This window comes from Enhydra lutris, unplaced genomic scaffold (genome assembly GCF_002288905.1).
Source record: "Enhydra lutris kenyoni isolate GAN:26980312 unplaced genomic scaffold, ASM228890v2 scaffoldscaffold71, whole genome shotgun sequence".
Lineage (NCBI taxonomy): Eukaryota > Metazoa > Chordata > Mammalia > Carnivora > Mustelidae > Enhydra > Enhydra lutris.
This window is the reverse complement of record NW_019154155.1, coordinates 3,121,922-3,130,801: the sequence shown is the minus strand read 5'-3', so window position 1 is coordinate 3,130,801 and position 8,880 is coordinate 3,121,922. Positions and strand designations below refer to the sequence as shown.

At 40.8% G+C, this 8,880-nt stretch overlaps 1 protein-coding gene across 1 annotated transcript in view; it reads right to left on the bottom strand.

The window, feature by feature from the left end:
* The window catches only part of LOC111159907 (sacsin molecular chaperone), a 42,319-nt gene that overhangs the window by 12,996 nt on the left and 20,443 nt on the right, over nt 1-8,880 (bottom strand). The gene's annotated exons all lie outside the window — the stretch shown is intronic.

Sequence of the window (8,880 nt, the reverse complement as noted above, 5' to 3'; positions counted from 1 at the left end):
AGGTTTAAGTACACTGTAAAAATGCAAACATTCAGCATACCTGGGCTAAAATAATTTTTACATAATGACAGAGAATCTACATATACACTTATATTTACAATGACTCATGGGAGAAAAAATTCTCTTTGGAAAGTGCTTATTTTAAGTAAATATTTAAAATGCATTTGCATGTATTTTAAAAAATTATCCTATGCTGTTCTACAAATGGAATCAACATGGAAAGTAATTTTTAGTGGTTATCTGTCCACAAATAAAAGCATGAAAGAAAATGTGGCTAAAGCTTAACTAAGTACCATTCTATTTAAGGGTAAGTGATTTATAAGCAAACCCAGTATGTATTTCCTTTCTTCGTGTGTCCAGGAAGGAAACGTGGCTGCACAGGATGACAGAGGGGCATGAGACAGGAGTCCCTGTCTCGGATGCCCAACACTCTCTGAAGCCAAGGCAGCGAGGACACTTACAGACTTTCCTTCCACTCACTAAAACCTGATATGTAAGGTAGGTGTCAATCTTTCTGGGACCTGAATTCTCTCTGGAAAAAGGATGGGGATGAAGTTCTGGTTCCAAGACTGCTCCATTTACACGCCCAAGCAGGGACGATATTCACAGATTTTCCAAATAAGCTTTTACCTGGCTACTTATTACTTATTTATTAAAGTGTGCTCTTCAGAGCCCTAGGATTTTGCAGAAACGCCTTGGAGACAAGGAATGGGAGCAGCTGGGGTCTGCTGCGAAGGCAAGGGCTTGTCCCCCATCAAGCTGCTCTACTTCTAGATGTTTTATAAGTGAGGAGACTAGTAAGATTTTGTCCAGGGGAAAACATTTTTGCTGATTCTTAACCACTGGTCCAGAAAATAACACTATTTCTAAGTGCATTTTGTGTTTCAGAGTATTTAAAATACCAATAGGAAAAGATTTTTCAAGAACATTATATACCTATAGGTCTGTGTTAGCCCATATAGAGAAATAAAAAGCATCTCAAATTCAATCTTATGGAAAACTAACAATTTTCTTCCCATGTACATATAATTTCTAGACGCTTAAAAGACTATTTTAAAAAATTATAAAAGAGGGTCTCAAGCCCTTTGAAACTTTGGTACATCACTATTTTTTAACCAAGAGAAGACATCCCTATTTCAGATTCTTACACATCGGGAAGATGACTCTACCTCCTACTAAGAAAATTATCTTTCATGCTACAGTAAGACATTTTTATATTACTGCTACAGAAATTTAAGCAAGGGTACATTTTTGCAACTTTTGGAAGATGTCAATCCCCAAATTCTGAATATTCTCAGTTTCTACATGTGTGATTTATGGTAAATCAACTAGTAGCATTTAAGAAATCAAAAAATCTTGTCAATAGTCTGGCTAGTACATTCTCCTTGACCTATGAATTCCATTAAAATATAATTTTTATAATTAAGTTTTAGTAACAATGTTCTAAAAAAAATGCTTACTGAATTGAATTAGTAGAATATCCAAATCATAAGGCAAGGATTTAACACCAAAGATACAAAAAAGAGTTAGAAATTAAAATTCAGAACACTATGAAAACAAAACATTAAATGTACACCACACTGTGCTGTACGTTAATAACTGCCACAAGACGTGCATTTGGTAGATGACACTGTCTAGTATCCTCGTGTGAAACCAGCAATTCATAAAACTACACCCACCTTCAGGAAAAAGGGCTAATATTACTGTATAAATAAAATACCAAGAAAACACCCACACCACATATAACATGCAACCAACACACCGGTCATGCTCAACTGAAAAAAACATAAGGGAAAGTAAAGGAGAGAGAAAATGAAATTAAGACAAATTCTACGTACTTATATGGGTTTAATCTGAAGTCCTGATTGCTATGTAGTTTTGTATTTAAGCCTTTAGCTAAAGAAGAAATGTTAACACAGAAAAGTCGTCACGTCTTAGGCCACAAAATCTCAGTCCTGAATGCTTTTGCTGACTCGGGGCTCAGTACACTTGACCAGACTCCTTTGGAGTCACAACTGCTGACTCTGGGCGTCCAAGGCTGTGAGCACAGCAACAGCTCTTTCTACTTTTCTTGTACAAAAACGGGCAGTGGCAGCTTTGATGACTGATGAGTTCTAACTACACTCCACTGTGTAGAGTGAGCCAAATCTCTCTGTAAAATACACATGTGACAGAGAGCAAGTCCATTCAATGGTAAGCTACAGATGAGTCAAATCTTCCAAGAAACAGAAAGAAAGATGGGAAAAGAAAGGAACCAATGAAGGACAGGAAAGCGCATGTCTGCCTGCCAAGCACTCCATCCGGCACCAGGCAGCTCTAGGAGCAGCACTGAGAGAGGGGGACCATGGGGGTCCAGTGGGAACGTCCACTCTAACGTGGAGCCTGCCAATGTGGTTCAAAAATCCACTGGTGGCCAAATTTCTTTTCAAGAAGTCCACACTGGCATTCTGCCCCTTCAAGGTGTCCTAGTGTTCATCTAGAAAAGGTGCCACCAGACAACAGGAGAGGTCATTGCCATTACCAGGAGCGTCCCTAAGGCACAGGATAACTACACAACCTACTCCTACCACCATTTTGTTTTCTTCTTTGATTATACCTTACAAATACAGGATATATTAGGGTTTAGAAATATATAGTAAAAATAGCTGTGGATGACAAGCCACTTACAAGCTAGAAACCAAATTTAATATTAATAGGAATCATCAATATAACAATGACTTGGTTTCTCAATTGAGTATGGGTACAGCTTACTACAAAGAATTGACTGACTTCAAAAAATAACATTTACCATAAAAACAATGTCCATTAAGCAAATATTGCATCCTCTTATTTTCCAAGTGAAACATGAACTGGGGGAAAATAATACCAGCTGAGTCAAAATATTTTTATTAAAAAAAAAAAGTCAGTAAAATGACACACTAGGCACGGTAAGAACAATCAGCCGACTGTTCCAAATGAAAGCTGTCTTAGCCACTTTACTTTCCTCAGTGTGCCAAGTAGAGGGATGCTCTCCCATCCCAGCCACCATGGTAAGCCAGTCACCACTGTGGGTACCAGAAAGACTCCTCCCTTCGCCATCACAGATCCCAGAACTTGGTCCCTCTACACTTTCTAATCTCAATATTTGTGTATATCATTTAAAAGAGGTGTGTTCATTCACACTTTCCCATTAAAAACCACAGCTTAAAATACAAATTTCGGCAGAATTCTTTGAGACCAAATGTTCTATGAAATGTTTTCAAATCATTTAAATATGGTTTTATTGTGGTATGTACAACAACCACCTATAAACCTATATTGGTACAGTTTCCTCTCTCCTTTAAATAGTTATCAGCACCGGGGCTGGGGCGGGGAATGTTAACATAACCTCTAGCTACTTCAGTAAATGAAAAAAACAAGATTCAAAGAATCAAATGAACAAAAACATCAGGCTACAAATAAACACAACATTTAGTCAGTTACCATACCTGAATATCCCCAGAGAAGTTGTTGTGCTAGAATATAATTAAATCCAATCTTAGAAAAAGCCAGAACTGTCACAATTTCACATGACGGCTACAGAAATTATTCTACGTCTTAAGATAGCACCATCTATGGAATCTGACACATCATTATAAAAAGTAAAGCCATAAACAAAATTCCAATATAGCAGAATATATATTTAAGATTTAAAAATGTATTTCAATGCAAGCTAAATCCAAACTACATAATGGGTAGGAAATCTTAGCTCAGAAAGAAAGCAAAGAAGAATACAAACTTTGTATGTATAAATTACATCTCAACAGCATAAATAATGTAATTTGATAAGCTCCCAGTGTGCTTTTTGTACAGATGATTACCATGTGATATTCAGATATTCCAGATAAGAATTAAGAAAGGGAAGGGTGCCTGGGTGGCTCAGTCAGTTATGTATCTGACTCTTGATTTCAGCTCAAGTCATGATCTCAGGGTCTTGAGACTGAGCCCCACATTGGGCCCCATGCTGAGTGTGGAACCTGCTTGAGATTCTCTCTCCCCTCCCACTACCCTTCTCACCTGCCTCTTAAAAAAAAAAAAAAATTAAGAAAGGGAAGACATCTAATTTACAGAGTAAATCACTCCGTAAATCAGAGTATCTCTACAAAGTACACAATTTTTGGAGTATTTCCATAAAGTAGTATAATTCAGACTCTATGACAAAGAAAAGGAGGTTTTCTCACATACTTCTACTGCTTGCTTATAGTAACCACCAATAATTTCAACCATCAAAGAATCCTACATGGCCATCTAACCCCTCCTCTGCCTGAAGCAAGCTCTTTGCTCAAGTACACCTCCACAGCTCTGTGCCATGTTCGTATACTTGGGTATATTAGGCTATATCTGGCAGCTAACACAGAGCCCAAGCTCTTATCAAAGGAACTTAAGCTCTTCTAATCTGAACATTCTTTCAATTACTTTACAGGCATTCTGTCCGTCAATGGTGACTGCTAGAGACAGAGAAATAAACATAATACATGACCTCAGACCATGTCTTATAGTCTAATGGGGAAGACGGGTATTAGATAAATTATCATAAATGACTAAACAGGTATACATGTGGGGCACAAGAGCTACAAGAACTCAGTGTGCCGTGAGGACACATGGGCCATGAGACAAATGAGCATGAGAGAGTGAGATGGGGGACAAAGGAAACCATGTTTCCTTAGGGAGGAAACTACACCTTAGGGAGGAAAAGAACAGGCCATCTCCCATATATGAGAAGGATCAAGGGAGACTATAAAAGAGATTATTAATAATAATCACAATAAAAGCAAATACTGATATAATGTTTCCACGTACTGGATTCCAGGCATCTTTATAACACCCAGAAATGAAGCCATATAGTGAAGGGCCTTGTAAGAAATACTAAGGATTTTGGCCTTAGTTCCAAGGAAAAAAGGGAAGCCTTTGAAAGATCTTCAGATAAAGAGTAGGAAAATATTTTAGAAAGATTAAGTAGCAGTACTATTGCTGTGTTAACTAAAGAAGCAAGAACAGATGCGGGAAGACTTCCACAATTATTCCCGTAGTCCAGGTGAGACGGAATGGCCGCCTGAAGGAGGATGAGGGTGTGGGTGGAAGACATCCCACGACAGGTCCCTCTGTCCAACAGGTGGTTGTGAATGTAGTAACCCAGAATATCCTCATGGAACAAATCCTGCACCACAATCTTTGGAATATTGCTCATCTATACTCCTGAGGCTGGCACCTGAAATTGTCACTTCTTCTGAAGACTTCTACATACACCTATGAGACCGTCTCAGCAATGAATACCGTAAATCATCACAAAGTAGTGTCAAAGTGGACAGGTGAATACGCCGCCCCTCCACCATGATGTTTGCAGCCTTTCCCCAGAAAGTCTGAGACAGAAGACGTGCCAGCTCCTCTGCGAGGTGCCCCGACCCGCCACCCCCTCCTCATACTGACTCTATTCTCAGGATTTGACAGAGGACACATCCCATTGAAGGGCAGTATTATTTACGTTGATGTCCCCACTAGACTGTGAGCTCCTTCGCTTTTATTCTTCACATTATCTCCCTCTAGCACAATGCCTGGTACACAGGGGAAATTCAGAAAAATGTTTACTGGGAGTCTTTGGTCATGAAACAGAGCAAGGCATGAGGCCACATGTAATAAGGAAATATTAAAAATACTTCAAATATAAATAGGATCGTGGTGCTAACCTATCAAGCACTCCTATCATTTGTCTGATTTAACTGTTTTTTTCTGTTTGTTTCCTCCAAAACCCATCTACCCTCTCTTCTAACTATTCCCCAAATTCTGACGGTCAAGCATTCACTCAAGTAACTTCACCTTCAAATAACTCAAATGAAGAGGACAATATACACCCGATTATCTCACGATTATGGAGAGCAGATAAGAGGACAGAAGATACTCATCTGAAAAGTTAACGGTAAATCACAGGCACAACCCCAGGGATTTATTTGCCTTTCCATCTTTGTGCCCCTGTCCCGCAGCGCCATCCCCAGCCCAGCACGCGGAAGCAGGAGCATGTCCAGCCAGACGTGTCAAGCGGGCGCTGCACATACAAACACAAAACGAGCGACGGCTCCTGCCCTCAAGGACTTTACAGTGTGGCAGAGTAAAATTATGACCATGATAAGGCCGAGAGGACTGAGCTCCCGAGCAAAGCAGAGGCAGCCACCTCAGAGGTGCAGGGCAGGGGTGGGTGCAGGGAAGCCTCCTCTTGGAAGACACGTGTGGGCTGAAGCGTAAAGGATGAATCCCAGTCCGAGCGGCAAAGTGGAGGACAGAGAGAGTGTTTTAAGCAAAGGAACACCACATACAAGAATACAGACATGAGAAAACTTCCATTCAGGTAAGAACAATTACCAAGCACGCACCTTGAAGCAGCTGCTGTGCTACACAGTGGTGACAAGTGTGTCTGCTCTTGTGAGATGGACGGAGCAGTAAGTTTATCAATCTACAAATGCTCGGGATGGCAAGAACAGGAGGGGGACACGGAATGAACCTAAGCCAAAGAGATGGTGAGTTCACAGTCACAGAAAGCCGTGTCACCCACAGGAACAGCACCAGGTTTAACCTGAGAGAAATCAGTGTCCACTGAGAATGCCGAGCAGGGGCGGGATATGATCGGAGAGCAAGCACTGGAGTGAGCGAATCTGTGAGGGGGCCCTACGCTATGACGGAGGCAGCACGGAAAGCGAGAGCCTAATGCAGAGAGCTGGGAAGGAGGGGGAACAGACTTAAGGAGAGAATGAGGACTCAAGTCACGAAAATGTTGAACTCCCAAATGCAAAATGATAATCACAGCCATTTCATCAGTGACCTTATGTGCCTGGTACCGTGCTGAACCGGACATATTATGTATGCATCATGTGATCACCAAAGTAATGACCACGGCAACACTACGACATCGCTTTTTGATAACCTGCCCCCCTGCAACACTGCAAAACTGGATAAAACTCAGGAAGTTGTGACCGCCATCCTTGACTCAACCCTTACTCTCATTTCTCTAACCTTATAATAAAGTAATCTTGCACTGGATATCACCAAAACTTGAGAGCCTCAGACAGACTGTCATGGAAGGATGTTCCTGTATTACCTTGTTACTGACTGGGAAACAAAGGCTCAGAGAGGTTGGCTAATTTGTCCAGAGTCACACAATGAAGGAGTTGGGTGTGAGCCAAGATCTGTATCCAGACACGTAACCATTACAGCACACTGCCCATCTTGACACTGGGGTGGCAAAAGATGATGGGGCGGTTCTTCCACAGGGATGGCGGCAGGTGCCTGGACTGGGTAGGGATATTCAAAGAAAGTGAGAGCAAGATGGAAGAGGTGCGTGAGAGCTCCTATACTAGCCCATATTCAGGGATAAACTCAGGAACAGGAATTCACAAATAATTCTGGGAAGCAGGCAAAGAAACATAAGGACACCAAAAGAGAATAGTGCCATAAAAACCAAGGTGTTCCGAAAGGGCATGAGCAACAACATCTAAACTTCAGGGAGATCAGATAAAACAACAAAAAAGGCCACTGGACTTAACAATAAAAAAGTCATTAACTGGTGACCTCAGCCAGGCAATTTTACTGGAAATCTAGCAGAAACAAAGATTTATTTGCAATGATAATAGGTGACAAGGAGGCAGACCATAAGCATATCCTACGCTTTCTAAAAGCCAGACCAGGAACACATGCAAGAGGAATCAAAGTCAAGTTTGTTCTGTTTTTCCGAAAAAGGGGAAAACTGAAATTATGTTTAAAGCTAACAGTAAAGGGGCAGTAGAGGCAAACAATGAAAATACAAGCAATTACTCAGTATTTAGCTCAGGATTCTAAATGCAATACAAGTAAAACTATGAAATAATAAGACAGATTTTATCCTAGGAATGAAATTAGAGAAGTACCCACTGCAGAGAAAAAAAACACATTTCAATTCTAGGCAGCAGAACTTTCAAAACTGGGCAATCAGTTGTTACTGATAATCAGTAAACAGAAGTCTACAGCGCTCTGTTAGCAAAACAGCCACATATATTCATCATTGAGAGCAAAAGAAAGATAAAATAATAAATAAAACATCATGTTGTGTATGTATGATGTTCCCTACCATATGAAGGGAGCTCCCAGGGTAATACACCTAGAGGTAAACGACACACAGGGGCATCTCTTCTCCCACACTCACTAATGCCCTCCAAAACATGGAATAACATATTTGACTGGTCACTTCAGAGAAGAACCTGCACAATCCCAAGAAGCTGGGCAGGGGCAGCCAGCACGGGGCAGCTGGGTTCTCCCACACTGCCTATGTCTACACTAGTGAGCTAATCTGAGTGATTCTGGATCAACCACAGAAGCAAGCAGCCTGTCACCAGCCATGATCTCCAGTACCAGAATTATGAGGACGTCAGGGCAATGTGTCATGTTGATCTACTGGACTTCTCTCTAGGCATCTCTTCACCAACTCATGTCTCAGAAAACCAAAGCAAGGGTGTCACTTACTGGGTCCTCATCAGCCTCCACATCATAATGCTCCCAAAACATTAAAACTGTTTAAGGCAACAAACAAATATCAAAAACTAATTTTGCCTGGAACTAACAGTACAAAAATAATAGGGAAGATGCCCAGGAGGCAGTTACCCATCTCTCATATGGCCAGATAAAATACTGAAAAGGCCAGAGGTCAGGATCACTAAATAATCATGAGAATGGTAGCCTAAACTTAAATTGTGATAAAGAAAAGTGACCTTGAAGACAATTTCTGGGAGAACCGAGCTACACATTATGGGTGACAGAAACAGTCAACCCAACCCATCTATCATACAGTCCAGAAAAATTAACCAAGAACCAGAGACGAAACAGTGCTTATGGTATAATCCC